Source organism: Cydia pomonella, chromosome 3, assembly GCF_033807575.1.
Source record: "Cydia pomonella isolate Wapato2018A chromosome 3, ilCydPomo1, whole genome shotgun sequence".
Taxonomy (NCBI): Eukaryota; Metazoa; Arthropoda; class Insecta; order Lepidoptera; family Tortricidae; genus Cydia; species Cydia pomonella.
The window spans coordinates 15,514,097-15,536,399 of NC_084705.1; the positions used below are offsets into that span (position 1 = coordinate 15,514,097).

General features: G+C 36.3%; 1 long non-coding RNA gene and 1 other non-coding gene across 2 annotated transcripts; both read left to right on the forward strand.

The window, feature by feature from the left end:
* The first annotated feature begins 346 nt into the window (after positions 1–346).
* On the forward strand, positions 347–21,931 carry LOC133516144 (uncharacterized). The gene is made up of 3 exons (XR_009799181.1): positions 347–1,093; positions 5,831–6,014; positions 21,825–21,931. It is a non-coding gene; the product is annotated as an uncharacterized LOC133516144 (long non-coding RNA).
* On the forward strand, positions 2,302–2,373 carry Trnaq-cug (transfer RNA glutamine (anticodon CUG)). The gene has a single exon. It is a non-coding gene; the product is annotated as a tRNA-Gln (tRNA).
* Positions 21,932–22,303: the final 372 nt, after the last annotated feature.

The window sequence follows — 22,303 nt, forward strand, 5'->3', positions numbered from 1 at the left end:
TTTTCCCACCGCAAAAATAAATACGCAAATAAATATTACAATCCACCACCGAAAGTACAAAGCTCGACACGTGTTTCGCCTCTCTACGAGGCATCCTCAATGTGAAATCGGGAAGTGGGTCGAAATTCAACTTCCAATATTTGACTCACACTAACATACATACATACATACTAACAGAGCGAGTTATATAGGCTTGTAAAAAGTAGATAACTTGACCCTGACGTGCCTTAATGTATGGAAGAAATCATAAACGTAATAAGTTTTTTTGTTCTATTCTCCGTAAAAGAATGCATTTAGGTAAATTAATCTTTATAACCTAAGAAAACCAATTAAAGCGTTGTTCCGGACCTTTGGGAGGCGTGCGCGGAGCCGAAATCAATACATAGAGGCCCTTTTGACACTTGAAAGAAATCTAAGGGGTACACCGAGCGGATTGTCCTTGCCCGTGTCATGGGACGCACGCACAAACAGCACCCGCCAGGATGTAAGGACTATTGGAAGTTGATGGAATCTAAAATTAACTAGGCTGATTGGGTGAAAGCGATGGACTAGGTACTGAGCTATGGGATATAATACCGGAAGCCTGCCTAATAAAACGGTAGGTATGCAATTTAATTTTCCACAAAATGGTGTCGTTTAATTGAACGTATTTAATGAACACATGATGAGGTGAGTATTTCTCTCACCTAATGCGTTCATCGCCGCAAGTGCAAGGACACCACGTTGCCAGGCGACTATTATTTGCATCACTTTTGTAGGAAAAAAGGTAAGGTTTCCTCTTAAAGCTTGCAATTACCTTTTTTTTTGAGGCTTATTAAAACAACCTCAAACTAAATTACATCCGTAACTTTCACGATTACGTTTACTTATACAAATATTTGCGTGATAAAATTGCGTTTCATTTTTAACATAATTGCTTCTACAATTCTGTGCGTTTCAGCCATTCGGTGTGGTGGCAATTTCGCGGTGTGCATTTTTAAATTTAATATATCTTTGTACTACTTGGTTTACTACGGACACTCTTGAGGATAACATCGGGCTGAATTACAGAGGGAAAAAACATTACCTACCGTCAACACTCAGTCAGCAATAGGTAGTATTAGCTTACAACTCCTGCATACATTTTTTTTATACATTATAATAGTTTTGCTGACTGTAATTATCAATTTTGGCAGTCAGTAAAAGGTCGATTTGGAACTTACTTTCATTCGTTGAATTTGAATAATGTACTTTTTCTTTGATGATGTATTTAACTAATGTATTAGGTTACAAGCTCCATGTTACAATACAGACAGATTCACATTTTAATGACATTTGAAACAAAGGTATATTTTGTAAGCTGCTACCAGCACAGTTTAGAAGTAAATTGTATTCAGAAAATTATTTAACTAAAAGCGATTTTTTTAATGACGTAATACTGTTTAATATCATATGAAGCTACGGAACCCTTCACTATTGCGTGGCCCGAAACACTATTTTCTGCATTTTTATTATTGAATGTATACTATTGTCCGATAAGAGAAATTAGTGAAAAATTATGTAAAAGAGCTCAGAAGGCGGGATTTCAGAAAACAATTTTGCTGCAATCCCTTGTTTTTAACACACACCGAAAAAAACCCTCGTACAGGTGCGGGTGGAGCACATCGCAAACACTCCTCGGTTAATTTAGGTTTTGTAGTGTTTACAGTCAACTCATGATCGGATGGCAAATGAAGAACTACCTTACATATTTACTTTAAATAGCAATTATAAAATACCTATATAAATATTTACAAGTTGCTTAAGTTAAAAACAGGGTTAAATCAAAAAGTCCTTGGTAATTCCAACTGTCGTTTAGTTGTGCCCCGTCGCTCATTGGTCAACACTTGAAATATAAAGTCGCGTGCTGCGGTTTTGTCACTAGTGGTATTATCGCCATCTATTCGACGATTTTCAATCTTACTCCACCTCCTGAACTTCTATCCGAAAAAATATACAAACGTTAAGATCTTATGCTGACGTATTATTTTTAAATTTAATAATTAAGGTTTTCACGCTTTACGATTTACCCAGGAAAACTTCACGAGGTAAGATGAACATTAATTGTATGTTTTTTTTTACTATCAAAAAGTATCGTATGTCAACTTCCATAAAGCACAGCGTACTGCATACCCCGGTGGTGTCAGAGTGAAATACATATCTTTTTTGAAGTGAAACTTCTTATGCGACTTCCAACAAGGTTGCGTTAAACGTATAACGCTATAATCGGTACCATAAAGTAGTAATAGACTGTGATGAGTAAATTCGTCGATTAGATCAGCCGGTTCCATGGTGTAATGGTTAGCACTCTGGACTCTGAATCCAGCGATCCGAGTTCAAATCTCGGTGGAACCTGACTTTTTTTTTTTTTTATATATTTTATATTATTTAGGAATTTTAGAATATATTTATATATTTAAATATATGTATTATTAAATCTATTTAACAAATCTTAATTTAAAATATTTTTTGAAGTGAAACTGTAATATAAACCATAATTATGTATTTTAGAGCATTATTTTCATCTCCACATTATTAAGTTTCACTTCTTCCGCGCGGAGGGACTTTACGCACAATTTTTTGTTTCTCCATTATATCACGAACGCACATCATTCATAACACGGTTTTAGAAACTCGCAACGATTTCAATTTCTCCCAGCTTTTTTGTTATTTTAATTATTTTTATTCATTGCTACTGTATTACCGGAATATTATCGATGGATTAAGAAAATCTTTTATTTGCTCTAAAACGCTACTGTATCCCCTTTAAGGTAACGTTTTAGGTAATACAAATTTTAAGACAAACCTGTGTATTATTTTACAGTGGATCCAATGCAATACTGCTCATTACATCGAACATCCGGTCAATCTTATCCCAACGTACCTTACATAATTATTTTACGAGTCCTATTCAATCTTGTATGAAACCAACAAATCAATTTTCTTCAATCCTTATAGCTTTTTAAAGTTGGAAAGTAGGTACCATCCTTAATGCACGGTGCACTATTTTCATTCGGAGTTTTGTGTTTCTTCCTACGGAACAAACGGTAAAATCAAAAAGAACTACGAGTTCGTCTGGCTTTGACTTTGCAAAGTCAAGCTACCTTCTAGCGAAAGGCTGCTTTAAAACAAAATCCGGGTCTTTTTATAATACCAACTTAGAAAAATCTACTTTAATATTGTACTTTCTTTACATGGAAATTTTAACTTCATTTACATAAATTATCGTTTTTTACTCGCCACAAAAAGGCTCACTCGCTTGAGGCCAAGGATGTTTTTAGGGAAGCGTTGTAACAACATATTACTAATCCTAAACCAGTTATTTGTACTCACACTATGGATCAGTGTTTGAAGAATGAGCTAGCGTTAACAACTCATGCTTATGGCATTCACATTCAATAATAGGATCCCGGGTGCATAAGCTAATGCAGTGAAAATCCCGCAAAAAATCGACTCAGCAGCCCTTCCAATATGAAACTTTATTACGGAATGAAAAGTTTTAATAATCTCTCGCGACAAGAGACGACTCGACAGAGGAGAGCAATAATCCACACTACACGTTTTTTTAAAATAAATGGTAGGTTTTTTAAATGGTCGATTTCGCGACAACGCGAAACGTCTGCTTGCACCCTTAGAAACAGAACTACAGTAAGTATTCAGTAGTTCTGTAAAATATAAATGTGGTTGCTATAACAAACCGAACCATTTATATATAAAATTATAGCTAATCACTTATGGCCCGATTCGAAGAATGATTAAGACACATTTAAGATCTTGAAAACGTCTTTAAAAGATCGATAACTAAATTGACGTTTATTTAGATTCCGCTGTGATCCTAATAAGATCTATATTTCTAACGTTAAAGTGACATTGGTTGCCCGAATAGAGCTGCTTCTGTCAATTATGCGACATTAATACAAACGATATCTAAATGAGAACTTACTGTTATCGTATCTCATTCTTCGAATCGGGTCGTTAGTCGCAAATAAATAATTAACGATGTCGAGATTGATGTCAGTTTATTTTGTCATAAATGTCATAATTGTGAAACTATACAAATGTTGTCTCAAACATTATTTTCTTAAGTTCCTTATTTTAGCTACGAGGTGAAATTTAAGGTATATTATACCGTCGTATATATGTCATATTATAAGATAAATTTTATCAAATGATTTGAAATGTATAGGACTTGTTCATTATTTTTTTATGAAATATAATTGAGCTGTACCCGATAATATATCTTTACAACTATTTACCATTTAATCCAATAAGTAGAAGTTCACCGTACTTACGAGTATCTTACTTATGTAAATCACCTAGTGTAAACTGACAGTACCTACTCTACAAAAGTTATGCTGAATGACGGACTTCATCTAGAGCGGTCTTGCTAATAGCAATCGTTATCATAGTTTCAAAGTTTCACTTCGCTCCATATATCCGAAACTTTAATAATAGACGTTAATCGACTGCGCTTACTTAAATCGGCTCAGCTTGGTAATAATGTTAATTTGTCGGAGCTAAATAGCGGTAAATTAAACTAGAGACAAGTTAGGTTATCAGGAATATCATTCTAGAACTTCATTCATCTATAAACACTTTACAAGTTATTTAACATCTTCAATGAGTTATATTGATGCGTAGTCATTGATTACGTTTGCTCATTTTGCTGTTTACAAAAATCTGGAGACGTATACTGATTGTAATAACTGGTTTTAAATTTGATCTGGGCTGTTATGGATATTATATGTCAGTGTCGAAAAGTAACATTCTACAACCAGAAAAACAGATGAACTAAAAACTGATGTTTTTGGTTGAGGAAATGTAACGGAAAAATAGTCAATTATCGCACATACATGTGATTTACAAACCATACAAAACTTCTACTCGCTCTATTTTCTTTGTGTAATGAGTTTTAGCATCGAAAACCAGAACCATACGTTTATATGTTTTTTATACCACGACGGTGGTAAACAAGCATACTGCTCGCCTGATGGTAGGCAGTTACTGCAACCTAGTATGCAGCCACCGTTTAAAACGAGAGCGTAACTTCGATTGTATGGGAGCGGCTTATTGAGGCGCCTTATTTGAATATTTATACCGGAGAGCGTATGACCGAGCGCTGCGTAAAATTTATTTGATTTCTGGTTAAAAATACATGTGTTGCAATAGTTAAGAGAAAACATAAGTAGTCATTTTTTCATACAAACATTCTCGACGTTTTCCTCAGTGGATTTAAGCCTTAGATGATTTTTTGTTTTATGTGAGTTCAATATTACCATTACCCACAGGTAAATTCACTCACACAGTTGCTTGTTTTGATATTCTTGTTTTTATAAGAACTAGGTTACTTAAAACAGTGCGAAAAACGGCCAAAAAATGCGCCGTAAACGTCTGTTATTGTATAGGCGTCTGCCTAGCATGCGAAATCGGCATAAAACATGCAAAAATCAAAACGATCAGACGAAGAAAATTTCTTTCACATTCCGTTCTCAAAAAATAGTTACTCTGGTTTGTTGGAAAGGAGAGATAGGTTCAGTTTTTGAGGAGTAAAATGTCGAGAACGAACGCTCGACATCTGAGATTTATTTCATCAGGGTTTTTACCTAAGATGCAGTTGTCCTTATCGCACTAATTTTAGAAGCACTGACGGGGCGTGCGACGGAGATATTTACCTACAATTCTCAAATCTGAGATGGGGTTCAGCTGGTATTTTCTTTTAACTGATTGTTTCCAAGATAACACGTCATTTTTCCTACAAGTTTTGTGGTGGCGAGCATTAATTAATTCGTGTTTTTTCGTTTCCTTTTTGCAGAGGGCATTGAATCGTTCCTACGTGAATAAGTATATTATGTAGGAACGTATGATAATTATGAGGTACTTCTGAACTCAATGAAATGAGCTCGTCAGCGGGTCAAATTTATACGCGTAATTGCCTCATCGTGTAACTGCCGAGGACTCGACTGCACTAATAAAATGACGTACTCCATGAAATGACTGTAAGTAAAGGCATTTTGAGGACGCTTTATTGTAAAATCTGGCTGCGTAGATGAATGTTTATTCAACAAAACTTCCGTGAATGTTAAAACGGGTCACTCACGTATTTTAATTCGAAAACGAAACGGAACGGGGTGAAACATATCGAGCGTTTTCGACTTAAAATAGGTACGTGAGTGACCCGTTTTAACATATTTAATAATGTTTATTTAGTATGAAATTATACATGTATGTATGCTTGCATGTAGTGCCACAGTTACCATTTGTTTAATACATGTTAAATATTATTATTACTGTTCACTCCACTGCCTATTTTATTTCCACCTTGGGTGTTAATACTTGTTATTTATTATACTGCTCTATTGTTATTTTAGAATCCTTCGCGTCGTTCAAGATTCAATGTGCGCCCACACCGTAAATATGTTATTTAGCTACCTTGTGACAGTAGATTGCCAGTATTCTATTATATTCTATTCATACTTATACATGTATAGCATTTTTTATTTTGAGACCTTGGATCGAGTGATTTAAAATCGGTACGATGTATTTACGTATGTATGTAATTTTTTATACTACGTCGGTGGCAAACAAGCATACGGCCCGCCTGATGGTAAGCAATCTCCGTAGCCTATGTACGCCTGCAACTCCAGAGGAGTTACATGCGCGTTGCCGACCCTAACACTCCGCACCCACGTTGAGCTCTGGCAACCTTACTCACCGGCAGAAACACAACATTATGAGTAGGCTTTAGTGTTATTTGGCTGCGGTTTTCTGTAAGGTCGAGGTTGGGCTCTCCTCTAGGTCTGGAATGACATCCGCTGTGTTGTGCCCTACCACACAAAGCGAGATGACATACACAATACCCATACCTCTCGTTTGTATGTAGTTTAAAGACGCACCCTGGTCCAAAATGTATATACGCCGTTTCTTAACTGCGTTAATTTCAAGAGTGCATTCCTGAGATCAAATTAAGTAACTTTCTGAAAGACACCGGTATTCTAATTGACAACATTTCAATTTTCTGACCCTATAATTTTATTGGTTCTCTACATTTTAATTGAAACGAGGAATACGCTAATAGTTTATTTCACTAGGAGTTGTATTTAATTTATTATCATTTTTTTAATGTGTACTTATTCTAAAATGGCGTAGCTCCAGTTCTACGTTAGAAGCTAGGTCTTATCTCGATAGAAAAAAAACATGACTTAACTAATCTGACGTTGTCTGTCATTGTAAATGTTAAAAACGGGTCCATTGTTGTTTTAAAACAATTTTGATAAAATATCAGATTTTTACGACGATTTGGATATTATAACGGATACTGATACATAAATACGATACCAGACTTTCATATGGATACGACGGATCGACGGATAAACACTAACGAATGTAATGTAATTAAATGTTTGTACCGATATCTTCGACGACTCATTTTTGCTATTTTTGCAGTAGGTAAGGGACGAAACAGTATTTTTGGTATACTTTAGAGGAGTATATACCTCATCGATCCATACGGCTTTGTCCATTTTAAAAACGATTAGTAGCTATCTACTAATAAGTTACTATTAATACTACTATATTAAGTTACTATTAACTTAAAGCCTCATTGAGTTTACTGTGGGACTTGGTCAATTTGTGTAATAATGTTCTATAATATTTATTTAAATTTCTCTTTACGTCGTATTTAATTGACAATGTCAAATCCAATGTTATGACAGCTAATTTTTTTCGTGATGAATGGCAATGGTATTTCACGTATTGTGCCGTAGAATTGGTAAAATCACAACATTTTTTTAAATTCTTTTGTATTTTATGTAATAAGTCATATTAAATTTATATTAATATATTGCAGTGTTCAGGAAGCAAAATACTTCCAAATCATATGTAAAATTTCAGGTTTGATAAAAATGAAATGTTGTCAATTAACGCCATTTTGGAGATGATCGATATTTATTTTATCCAATAAGGCCCATATGAGCGTGTACACTTATCTTAGGGCCTCTTTAGATATTGAATAGTGCTTAGTACGAGTTTATACAATTGCTACCACGACAAAAATGGTGCCAAGAAGGCAAACAGCTAAAAAAGGGCGATGTCGTGGTAATCGTAGACCCAGCGATGCCTAGAAATGGCTGGCCCAAGGGACGGGTCCATGAAGTCCACGCCGGCACCGATGGGCGCGTTCGAATCGTCGATGTAAAGACACAATCCGGAATGCTTACCAGACCAGTGGCGCGTTTAGCGTTATTCCCTAATGATGATTGTCCTTGACGAACAATGGGGCCGAGAATGTAGATGACGCTTTAAAGTGGACCTGAAATGAATAACATGAAACATAAAAACTTAGTAATTAGTATACATTTTGGTTTAATTTTATAAAAATAGTATGTAGGTACTTACCTTACTTACCACTATTTCTATGTGTTAATTAAATGTGCGCGAGAGCATGCATATATGTGCAATGAACATCGGCTATCGACCAATCTCGGTCAGTTCCCTATACGCTTCCGAGCGATACACGCATGTCCATGCGCTCTAACGCTTGCCTCAAAAAGTAACCCTAGTTGTTCTTATTCTGCTCCTCTCCACCTGTGGCTGCAACCGTCGGCTACACATGCCATTAGATTCCTTAAGGGTACTTAGCTATAACTCTAAATTAACGGAATTAAATGAAAACACCGTGTATAATTTGTTACAATGTCATTTTTCATAAAACATGATAGTTTACTTTCATTGTTAAGGAAGACTGAATTTCATTTCTCTATTTTTCGGGGCGAATAAGTTTCTTACTAGGTTTTTAATAAAATTTAACTTACAGAATTATATATATAAAAAAAAAAAACACGAATAAACTATCAACATTATGATTAGAATTTTACCTGAATGCGAGCGTGCATAGCATATGCAGCCTTCGTATTGTAAATTTCAGCCTGGAGCGAGCGTTGCGTACGTAATGATAAGCAGGAAGTGTATTCTAAAACTACAACTGTAACAAATTTTAAAAACGCAGTTTTTGGTAATTACAAAGATTTATTTAATTCGATTAAGTATGGATTGTAAAAATGGTTAAATTATTTAGTGGCTAGTGGTAAGTGAGAAAAATCCTACATGTAACAGGTCTACGTCAGAAAACATGACTTTAAATACATACCTACCCCATAATTATTCCAATTTTCCCATTAATATTCAAATTTTCATCCAAAAAATGCCTGAGACCTAATGGCCCGTGTACATTTTAGGTTGATTACCTCGTAAAGAAAATGTGTATTGTCAGAAAGTTGTGTATCTACTCAAGTTTTTGCAATGAAATGAACTTTTAGTATGATCTGTAGGTTCCTCTGTCGTCTTTCTTTCCGTCCAGCTTATTCTCTCTGTTCTTTGCCATAGCCCCATCCCAAAAGCTAATCCTTTATCTTTCTTGCTGCTACATTTAGACGTTTGTATTCTTGAGAGATAAAGCAAATTCTTTTGGCGTAGAAAGCTGATTTCGCCATTGCTACCCTTGAACCCTTTTGAGGTAAGTAAGGCAAAGTATATTATTCACAATAAGGTAAGAACATAACATGCCTGCGTAACGTAAGCAGTAAACAATCTACTTTACAGGAATATCCTCTATCAAGGCATTTGTTTACGAAAATCACCATTAATAATTCCCAACGAAAAAATACACACTGCGCAAACATTGCATTTTGAACGTTATTCTTCATGAAGTAGAGTTTATTATAAAAAGTGTAGTCAAGCGCTTTGATTAACTGGCGAGACTAAATAAGCGGAGAGCATTGTGGTTTGATTTGATGTAAGATTAGGTAAATATATGGCTGCATATATCAGATAATTGGAGATAAAGCGAGCTAGAGCTCGTTTTTGTTCTGTGATTTGTAAAGATTTAAACACAATCTTTCCGCCGCAGTTATACAAGTAATTATGCAGAGTATTTCTTCTTATAAATACAAGGTGTTATTTGTTTATTCAATATAATACATGCAATATCTACGCAAGGGGCTGGATATTAATAATTTTGTAACTATCGTCTCCTATCCGCGCACGTTGATACCTAGACGCATAATGATTTATTAATTCATTGCGAAATTAATGCGGTTCGGCCGCCGCTAGCTAACTGAGGCGATGAGTGACTATGGACAGAGTGCACCTATAGTGACAGAGTTCCTTGCCTTTCTGCAACAGAAGCCACATCTATATTTACAAGAATTTGTAGCTACAGCTATATATGTGCAGCAAACCAGGTGCTGTCTCAGTCCCTCAGGATCGTCGGCATATACGTACCTCGCCGGAGAGGAGATGAAACCGGAAAAAAACCCTTGAGGACATAATTCAAAATTCTAGGACCGGAAAACGGAGTTTTTGCCTCTAGCCTACCGCCCTATAGTCCAAAAAGTCGAAATGTTGTGTGATGTAATAAATCGATGACCCCTTACTACTTCTCTACTGACCATCGTTGCGCGAGCGGAATCCCTACATTTATTTATCTCTCCAGGAATCCATATTCAAACCCTGACTTGCCAATTGAACTAACTGAGAAGTAAACATTTTCAAACAAAAAAAACAAGTCGTTTTAGTCGTCAAGAAATGATAAGAAATAGGGGAATATATTTACATAAACATCAAAGATTCCGACGAATTGAGAAGATCCCTTTTAAAGTCGGTTAATAAATAGGTTCTTAAAAATATAACGGTGCTGGATGTTTGTTGTAGAATCGAATATTCCCATCTGCAACACAGATATATTTAAATAGGAATTTTAGTTGCGGATAAAGCAGTTGTGCACCAGAAGGCACTGGTATACTTACCTATTGGACAAAGGAAAGAAGAGTTATATTAGAAATGAAAGTGATCTCCTGTAACCACTATACTCGTATTGTGATAAACCTACTTATTTTGTCATATTCGCTAGTAACATAATATAACTAAAAATTCAATGAGTTTTTTTTTTAATTTCAAAGGCGCTCAAGCTAATACGGATTAAGGATCATTAAAACAGGTCTTGCGCTTATGCTTCAGAGTTTTACCTAATGATTGTTTTTCACGTTTAAAACTGATCTATATTATATAATATTTCAAAGGTAAACTAGCGTCAAGTATTCTCTAGAAAATTTATTAAAAACTTTCTTCCCAAGTAGCCGTCGCCTGGGACGCTCTCCCGTCAGTTTTCGAAACTTTGCCCGTGATACTTTTTCTTTTGACGATTGGTTGCGAAAAATTAGTTTCTTATGTAAAGTGACCAGGAAAACGTTTTTATTACATATTTACTTGTGAGGGTTCCGTAGCCAAATGGCAAAAAACGGAACCCTTATGGATTCGTCATGGCCGTCTGTCTGTCCGTTTATGTCACAGCCACTATTTTCCGAAACTATAAGAACTATACTGTTCAAACTTGGTAAGTAGATGTATTCTATGAACCCATAAAGATTTTCACACAAAAATAGAAAAAAAAACAATCAATTTTGGGTGTATAACTAGAACTGAAGCTCAGAATTTTTTTTTTTCTTCAAACCCATACGTGTGGGGTATCTATGGATAGGTCTTCAAAAATGATATTGAGGTTTCTAATATATTTTTTTTTAAACTGAATAGTTTGCGCGAGAGACACTTCCAAAGTGGTAAAATGTGTGCCCCCCCCCTGTAACTTCTAAAATAAGAATGATAAAACAAAAAAAAAATATGATGTATGTATTACCATGAAAACTTCCTTCCGGCGCGGTGCGGCGCGGCGGCCCAACGGCATTCGGAGTTTGCCCACGTAGGACACTTCCATAGGTATCAAAGGATTGAATTCACCCGCGCCGCTTCGCGTTCGCGAATTATTCGCTCAGGTAAGACACTGCGTTACCTAACCATCGATAAATCTGTTATAGATAAGTCTAACAGTCATAGATTAATAACCAGAAGAGCATATTGTGTGCTGTAACCGTAATGTTATTGAAAATATGGAGTGTGGAATTAAGAGGAGTGGCATCTCCTAGGGTAGAGCTGTTGCAAAAGTGTCCAGCTGTCAGCTATAAATAATAGTTCCAAATCTCTCCAGAGTAGCGCTAGAGTAGCTAAGAACCTAGGCGTTATTGACGGAGTGAATTGCGCTGTCTATGATTTGATTTTTTTGTTCAAGTACTCTAGGTATTGTAGCGCCACCTATTTAAAGTTTTTTGATGACCCTTTTTGGTACATGGAGATTTCGTTCTTTATCTCCACCTTCCGTAATTGAAAAGTTTCAAGAATATAAATTATTTACAAATTGATACTTATTTACCTTCCAACAATATATTTTGATGTATGCATTTTATTAACAATAACAGTATATATACAGTAGTGGTATATTTTATATTTATAATGTATAAAAATGAGATCTATAATAGCATTTGTACGAGAATAAGGTATAGAACTACCGATATATTAAGGAAAATAGCGGACTTGTTCAGTATTTCGCGTAAGCTAATCTTCTTTAATAACGTTAGTAATTATCTATAACATTAAGATACCATCGATAATAGACATGTCGATATTTCATTTTGTCAACCACTTGTTTTTACCGATTCACGATTCTTGGAAACATTCTGTATAACACATTTTTTAAGGTATACGTGCGTTATCTATCTCCGCAGTGGCCACGTTTATAATTTCACAAGCAGAAGATGTATTTAGAAATGTATAATATAATATTTAAAAGCACATGCCAGTATAACTGAACTCCGAAATGTATAACTACTTGCTGTGGTCAGAGCTCTTAGCTTTTCTGGTTTGACAGTAAAGACGCTAACCTAACGTTAGCGTTGTAAATAAAAGTTCAAGACCCGTAAGCCGGCGTCGACTGATTGGAATAAAAATTAAAAGTGAAGCAATTAAAAAATGCTAAGGTTTTTAGGACATCCTTAATTAACGAGATGTTTTAACACAAAGTTACATTTTAAGGGTTATACGGATGATAATACTTTTTTCTTTGATATGAAAATAATATTTTTCAGGTGATATTCTTACCATTTTAGAGAATAACGAGGATTGTATAATATTACAACATAGGTTACACAAAACACAATATATCTGAATAAATATGGTAACATAAATAAATATAACAATATAAATAAGCAGCAATCTTAATAGTAAATAAAAATGTTAAATAATTTTATTACTTATAGATGTAAAACGGCTAGCTACAACGCTACATTGTCTTAGCATACTGGCTGCTGTGGTGACATAAAAGTGTTTCAGAGGTTTAGCTACTATTTTAGCCGCTATAATGCATTGTGAGCAGCTAGTGTTATAGCTCATACTTACAAAGCAATGTAGGCGCAGTGAGCAACTGAGCATGTTCGACTGTAGCTTACTTTAAGTAACTCTTAAGTTTATTAGTGTTCTTTGTGACAACGTTTTGAAGTCAGAGATAGATGCCCAATAATGAATGATAGGATGATAGGAGGACAGTATGATATGATCAGATTAATTAAGTGTGCCTACCTACAATTGTCCCATTTTACAGATTTACTAATGAATTAGTCCTCAGTTACAGACGAAAACTTTATCAGCTGACTGAACTCCGAATTACAAGGCATACGTCAGTGCTCCATTAGCGGAATGATATTCTCTTTAACGTGTTCACCCTGCAACGAATTGTAATGTGGCGCAGCTTTCACATATACCTACTGGATAGACACTATGTACAGTCAAGGAATTTGTTTTCTGTGCTACTTTGTACCTTCTCACAGTGACAATTAATATGAAAGCCGCTAGGATTCTCATAATAATAAATAATGATCACTATGTCAAACAGAAATCTTTTTTCTTGACCGTACAAAGTCAAGTTTGCTGTTAAAGATGACTTTGGGCTCCTGTAAGAAACATTTGAATTCGTCTATGTCGAGTTTATCAGCTCACAATTTAGTAGACAGCCGCAATAGGGTGAGTATCATTCAGCCGTCTAACTTCAACCATCATTAAATTCATTATTATGTTGAAAATGTTACAGTTTTCTCATACTTAACTACACACAAATACAATGAAAACCGATTAGTGTTATGTGAATAAAATCCGTTTTTTATAGGTTTTGACTGTATATTAGCTTAAACAATGTAAAATCTCACCATCTAGACTCAGTACCCTTACTTAGACTCCCTATATGACCCACATTTAGGTTAATATGTATGATTTTCCTTAGTAAAAGAAAGAAAGAAATTTAGTTTTATTATTCTACAGTTCTTACCAACATACATTTGTGAAAGAAAGTACATCGATGAAAAAAGAAGGTATAAATTACAAAAAAAGTTCCAAATAAACTTTTGTACAAACTCAAAAATGGCTTGACCGATTTATATATCCATGGCAAATTTCAGCTTTCTAGCACTAACAATCATGGATCAAAGGCGTGGACAGACGGACATGGCCAAACTACAAGGGTTCCTATTTCCTGGTTGGTTACGGAACCCTAAAAAGTTTAATCGGGAGCTAAAATGCAACAAACATTATTAACATACCTATCATTTTACTGCGAATTTACTTCTTAACTGTTAGAAATGTTAGAATATTATACAGCGTGACTTCAAAATGTTTGCTCTAAATACATCAGCCTAAACTATTTTCTTTCCTAGGTCTCAAGCTGCTAATTTAATCGAAAGTTATTTTACATAAATTTTCTAACTATTCCAAATGTTTGCCTTAATTGTTGTTACCCTAAGACTGCGCTTACCTAAATGAAGTGAGCTTATTATTACTTCAAGTCAACACTTTTCTCTTTGGTTGCCTATCAGACTCATTATTTAAGGCGGAAACGCATTGTTATAACGCGACGCGTATAACGCGTATTGAATCGAATCAAATGTGTTATTTCGTATGACGACAATCATACGATGATCATTCGACGCGATATCGTGTGGCAGTGTTGGCCGAACGCTAATGCAATTAACCATTAAAAAGGTTAATTAAAATTAACCATTAACAATAAAGGAAAATTTATTGTTAATTGCAATTAACATTCATTCACAAACCATTAAAAATTAAATAAATTGTAATAAAAATTATAAACATGATTAATAATTAACAATTAAAGAGAATAAATATCGTAATTTTATAAAAAGCGTCCAAGGGATTAAGGGTCTGCAAGACTGAACTTATATAAGTTTTGAGTATATATTGTTAATCCTCCTGATGAACCCTGGCAGTGCCTAGTGGAACTCAGGTTTGGTTTACCAGAAGCACACGCTGTTTTGGTCATTCGACTCGTCTTGATGAGCACTTGGAAGAACAGTATCCACGATAGAGCTGTGATGAACCCTGGCAGTACCTAGTGGAACTCAGGTTTGGTGCAACATAAACACACGCTGTTTTGTTCATCCGACTCGTGTTGATGAGCACTTGGAAGAGCAGTATCCAAGATAGAGCTGATGCTGAACCCTGACAGTGCCTTGTGGAACTCAGGTTTGATGCAACATGGACACACGCTGTTTTGGTCATCCGACTGGTTTTGATGAGCACTTGGAAGAGCTGTATCCAAGATAGAGCTGATGCTAAACCCTGGCAGTACCTAGTGGAACTTAAGTTTGGTGTAAGATAGACACACGCTGTTTTGGTCATCCGACTCGTTTTGATGAGCAATTGGAAGAGCAGTATCCAAGATAGAGCTGATGCTAAACTCTGGCAGTACCTAGTGGAACTCAGGTTTGGTGCAACATCAGTGCCGGATAAAGATATTTTGATGCCCTAAGCATTTCTAGACCGTGGTGCCCCCTCATCAAGATTACATGGAATTTTCTTGATGAATTATATAATATAATAATAATTCAGCCTATATACGTCCCACTGCTGGGCACAGGCCTCCTCTCATGTGCGAGAGGGCTCGGGCTATAGTCCCCATGCTAGCCCAATGCGGATTGGGGACTTCACATACACCTTTGAATTTCTTCGCAGATGTATGCAGGTTTCCTCACGATGTTTTCCTTCACCGAAAAGTTAGTGGTAAATATCAAATGATATTTCGTATATAAGTTCCGAAAAACTCATTGGTACGAGCCAGGATTTGAACCCGCGACCTCCGGATTGAAAGTCGGACGTCATATCCACTCGGCCACCACCGCTTGAAATTGATGAATTAAGTGACGTTTATTGCCGCATTACTGCTGAGAATAGAATTTTTAATCTATCACATCATTTTATCACGGAAATTGACAATGCTGCAGCAGCAGTACTGTTGCAATAGTAGTTAATGCTCCTGCAGTCGCGATATTCTTATGTATCACCTTAATATGTACCTATGAAGGCAATAAATGACTGAATACCGAATACGAATGTCATCTTTATCAAAGCTGGCCTAAACGAAATGACCGAAATTACGAGTACCTATATCTATCACTGTGTGCTGTACTATGCGATTAAAACCTGCTTTGGTTCACAAGGTACCTACTCGGAACATGACTTATACACCTGCCTAAGAGTTACCCGAAAGCTTTGAACAGTGTATTTTGATTATAATTAGAGCAGACTTTGGAATAAAAAAAATGGTCAAGTGTAAGCAAATCCAAAGACCGTGCTTCGCAAAAGGCCGGAGGTAGAGCCAACCAATGTCCAATGGTAAGCGAAGACGTGTAGGACGTAGGCCATGCTCCGCACAGGGTTTTACAACCTTTAGAGCTTTCCTGCTAAGCTCAGTCATGTGAGGCTAAGCTCTGACAAGATGGCCACAAGAGTCTTAAATAGCAAATTATTGATTAAGAAAACGGGACTTAATCGCGTAAGATTTCAAATTATCTCTGACCCGACTTTTCAAGGATGTCGTTGTCCCTATAGTCTCGGAGAAGATAAGTAAAGTCAACATCATCATCTTGACGTTAAAGGTAATTTTAGAACTTAACTGAACGCGATTAATTCCCGTTTTCCTAAATAATACTGTGTCACAAATAATGTATCAAATTAGATTTTTTCGAAGAATTAATTCCCATCGAGCTGGAATTTGTTTGAATACCTTAATTTGTTCCTATAAATGCGTGTAATCCGAGTTTGCTCCATCCGAAGAGGTGTGCATATTTTTTTCCTCTTTTTTAGTTTTTTGCTTACTAAAAACTAGTGCCTACGCTAAATCTTGGGATTAGTTGTCAAGCGGACCCCAGGCTCTCCTGAGCCGTGGCAAAATGGCGGGACAACGCAAGGAAGTAGATTTAGTTTTTTGCTTGTAGATCGAAAACGGTACGTCCGACGGGAAGTTACTTAGTTCTAAGTTCTAATCATGATCCGAAAGTTACCTGAATGTATATTCATAGTCAAAATTGTTAAAAATTAGCCGCCGTTTTTAATTTCCTTATTTTTGGTAAAATCATGTTAATAATCTAAAAACGCCTTCTGCAGTGTCATCAGTGTCTGATCCACCAAACCTATGGTAGTGCCATTGTAATTAATGGTAGGTTCCTTCTATATGGAGTGGTTTGGCAATCCAAGGAAAAAAATATCTCCTAAGGATCTCTGAGCAATAACAACAAGTCGTTCTTGAACACATTTTTGAAATCAAAATGTACGCACACCTCCTGGGATGGAGCAAACTCGGATTACACGCATTTAGGACCAAATGAAAGTATTAAAACGATTTCCAGCTTGCTGGGAATTCATTCCTCAAAACGCTATGTTTATCTAATTTGATTGGCCTAAGTTGTGAAAGTTTAAATCAGTGTTTTTAAAGGCAAAGTCTAAGGTTTAGCTTTTCATGAGGTTGACACGGAGCGTTCGATTGGCGCGTGCGAATGACGCCAAAGGTCAGGCTGGAAGAAAGCAAAGCTTGGAATTGACCAATGGCGAGGTGGGAATGGCTGGACATCCGGAGCTTTATCATACAATACAGCCAGTGGCGAAGTGTGAGCAAAGCAGAAGGCCCAGCTGCGAGAGAGGAAAGCTTGGATTTGGACCCATGGGCAAGTGAAAATAAGGCAGAAGATCGACATTTGCAAAAAGTAGAAAGCCTACTAGCCTAGCGTCGCATAAGACCTAACGCCGAACTGCAAAAGAGTGGCTTCAAAATCAACATATCACGGTTCTCCTACTATTCTGCCTTTGGCTTAACTCGAAAGCACGAATTAAGATGAGGGTCTTCGGAATTCGCGGGGCCCTTTATTTTGACAATTAGGTCGTAGGATCGCGGCTCTGCAGCAACTCTGCCTAGCTGACAAATCTGGCGTGCAAGATAGCAGAGTTCGCTACAGTATCGGTAATCTACGTCGAAAAAATCGGCTGGGCATGGTAAGATTTTTTGGCCATGAGCTTTGGGGGCCTCCGCGTAAGGTCAAAGCAAGGGCCTACGTTGGAGACGTGCTTACGTGTCCTCACTCTCTTACTTTTACGACCCTTCGTTATTAGATGGGTACTTGCACACGTATCATAAAGTTTTGTATACATACTCCACTACACTACGATGCTGATGCAGCCTGCACGTTTTTTTTTCTCCGATTTTGGTGAGCCCCCCCCCCCCCCCTAGACGTGGTGCCCTAAGTAAGTGCTTATTTTGCTTAAGGGTTAATCCGGCACTGTGCAATATAGGCACACGCTGTTTTGGTCATCTGACTTGTCTTGATGAGAACTTGGAAGAGCAGTATCCAAGATAGAGCTGATGCTAAACCCTGGCAGTACCTAGTGGAACTCAGGTTTGGTGCAAGATAGACACACGCTGTTTTGGTCATCTGACTCGTCTTGATGAGCACTTGGGAGAGCAGTATCTAAGATAGAATTGATGCTGAACCCTGGCAGTACCTAGTGGAACTCAGGTTTGGTGCAACATAGGCACACGCTGTTTTGGTCATCCAACATGTCTTGATGAGCACTTGGAAGAGCAATATCTTAGATAGAGCTGATGCTGAACCCTGGCAGTACTCATCAAGACGAGTCAGATGACCAAAACAGCTTGTGTCTATCTTGCACCAAACCTGAGTTCCACTAGGTATTGCCAGGGTTTAGTATCAGCTCTATCTTGGATACTGCTCTTCCAAGTGCTCATCAAGACAAGTCAGATGACCAAAACAGCGTGTGTCTATGTTACACCAAACCTGAGTTCCACTATGTACTGCCAGGGTTCAGCATCAGCTCTATTTTGGATAATGCTCTTCCAAGTGCTCATAAAGACGTGTCGGATGACCAACACAGCGTGTGTCTATGTTGCACCAAACCTGAGTTCTACTAGGCACCACCAGGGTTCAGCATCAGCTTTATCTTGGATACTGCTCTTCCAAGCGCTCATCAAGATGAGTCGCATGATTAAATCGGCGTGTATCGATGTTGCTCCAATTCTAAGCACTCATCTAAGCGCTAGGTACTGCCAGAGTTCAGGGTTATTTTGTTAAGTCTCATTTTAAAACATCACGAATATCACGATTTTATAATTCACTGAAGCTTGTATTAATATTTAATATGCTTCCAATTCAAGTAATAGTAACATTAATTATTTACGAAATTATTTAATTTAAACGTTAATGCAATTGAGAGTAATTGTAATTAATTTAATTTTAAGTAACATATCAAAAATTTAATTCTAATGAACCTTAATTCAATTAATGCTTAATGCAATTGACTAATTGCGAATTTAAGGGTTAATGCAATCGGTTAATGGTTAATTAGAATTAACAATTAGGGCCAACACTGTTGCGTGGGATATACGATTGTCTCTTGTATCGATATTAGTACAGGTAACATTCGGATGGCGATTGTATAAGCGTTGTTCTATTATTTGAATGTTACCTTAATCAAACTTTGATTAATAACATAGAGTGCTAGGTATGTCAGATAAGAATGACATGTTGTGTAGCCACACTTTGGAACTTTAACAGACATTTAATATGGCAAATTTTAACAAATGATTTTATAATATAATAGTACCTAGTCATTAGCTGAGTCAAAATCAAGTACATACATAGGTACTTGGTAAAAAATAGTTTTTATCATCATTTCAAAAGCAACCGTGTAGAATTTGTATTAGAATTTGCGTAGAATTTACCTTACCTTGCCACTTTCTAAAAAATATATATTATTCCTATATACCTAGTAACACTTTAGCAAAACCACCCCTCTATTCTATTTTATTCTCTATTCTGTCTTACTTTTCTTCATCGTCATAACACTAATGGTATATGTCAAAAGAACTGCTACCTGATATAAGCCGGAAAACCTTACAATCTTTTCTCGAAATGAGAGTTGGTATTATAACTACAATATAACGAATGTGGAAATAATAATCTGGGTACGTAACGTTGGTGCATTAAATTTCCTCGCATTCAAATTAAGAATTCTGTCTGTCGAATTTTTCATATCAAGAACGGCATAATTAGTAATAATAGAGTTCACCCTACGAGTAAGGAGGTATAACAGAATTTACGTTATAGTTACGGAATGGCAATAAACTTAAATAATACTTAATTAACGCAAAGAGTAAAAATGCATCTCCGACCGCTGGGTGTAATATATTCGGCTAGGATTAAATAATAAGCTTAGTATTATAATCATTTTAACAGAGACATTTCCTTTGTTCTTAGCCCGTTACCATTAGTTTTATTTGTGCTACGTGCATGCCATGTTTTAAAAGGCGTTGTTGCAGCAAACTATTAAAGGAAAGGCGGGAGAAATATTTAAAATTATACTAAAATATTTTATGCATAAGATTCTTTTGCATAAAATATTTTATGCGGAGGACCTGTTTTTGAGTATATAACTCGTTTTAGAAATAGGTATGCTGATTTATAATAAAGGTATATTAAAGGAACATAAATGGTCACGCACTGTGCGGTTTAAGAGTAGTTCCTCTTCTCTTCTCCCGCGCATGCTTCGGTTGTGGAATGAGCTACCTGCCGAGGTTTTCCCGGGGATCTCCAGTATGAGGTTCTTCAAAAAAGGATTATACAGATTCTTAAAGGGTCGGCAACGCGCATGTAACACCTCTGGAGTTGCAGGCGTCCATAGGCTACGGTGACTGCTTACCATCAGGCGGGCCGTATGCTTGTTTGCCACCGTCGTGGTATTAAAAAAAAAAGGTTTACAGATATACACAGAAGGTACAATATAACAACATACCTACTACCTATACAATGGCGGTGAATATAATGGCGGGTGGACCTTTTTTTAAATAGCTCGTTTTACAGAAGTCGAAATTCACTGAGGCCCACTCGCCATCCTGACGTTCACGTTGCTTGATATCTATCAATTCCTGGGCCGGGGCAGGAGAAAGATGTAATTTGAAATATTTAGTTTGCAATGAGTAAATATGTACCTTAAGCAACACACACATAATATTAGTAGATGGATGATGTAATCAATCCACAGATGGCAAAAACCTACATAAATATGTATCATTTAGAAGATATTGATAAATATACAGCGTGTCTCCCACCACGAGGCTTTAAAATTAAATAGAGGGTTAAATTCGCTGAACTGCGCTACTTTTGTTATGAGACCAACCTCAAAATCGCGAAAACAATTGGCTTTTCTCATACAGTTTTGTTGATTAGATATCGATGTTTTCTACGGACAAGCCACCTTTTTTCGATTTCGGGGTTGGTCCTACTCGTATAGTAAAAATATAGAATAAGTATTAATCTTATTTATCATCGTAAAACTAGCTCAGTTTAGTGAATAGAATTAGGCCCTGCATCGAATGTTCCATAGTGGATAATATGGTGTACGCTATGTATGTTATTAGTTATGACTTGTATTTTTTTGTTTATTTCATTAACATGCAAATACAAATGCAATCCGCTACATGCTTCGTCAAAAATACGCGTTTTTTGTTAGTAAGTTAAATGTATTATGTATGTTCTATGAGTGTTTATTTTAACACAACCTTGTTGTAGGTATGAATACTTAGGTGCAGAATATTGTTTCCTTGTTGAAATAGACGAATAAACACAGACAACTTATATAAAGTGAACTTAAGGAAATCTCCAGCATTCGGAATTATACGCGATACAATCATGGTGTCTGTCAAGATAATTTCATTGTTCGTCTTCGTAATAATAATTTCAATGGCGTTTGGAGCAAGTAAGTATTTACATCAAGTATATTATTAAGAAAAAAACATACTATTATTAATTGTAATACTTTGCTTTTGTATTTCCGGTGATATTTTATTCTACAGGCCGCAGTCTTCAGCCGATTCTAGAGAAAATTACTTAGTAGATTCGATAATATACTCGAACGCATTTCTTTTGTCGGTTAAATTTTTGGTAATTTTTTGGTCCGGAGGTCCACACAGATCACGGAGCAACTAAGCCCTGAAGTAGCGTTTTTGAAAAATCAATGTGTTTTGAGGGTTCCGTAAGCAAAATGAACT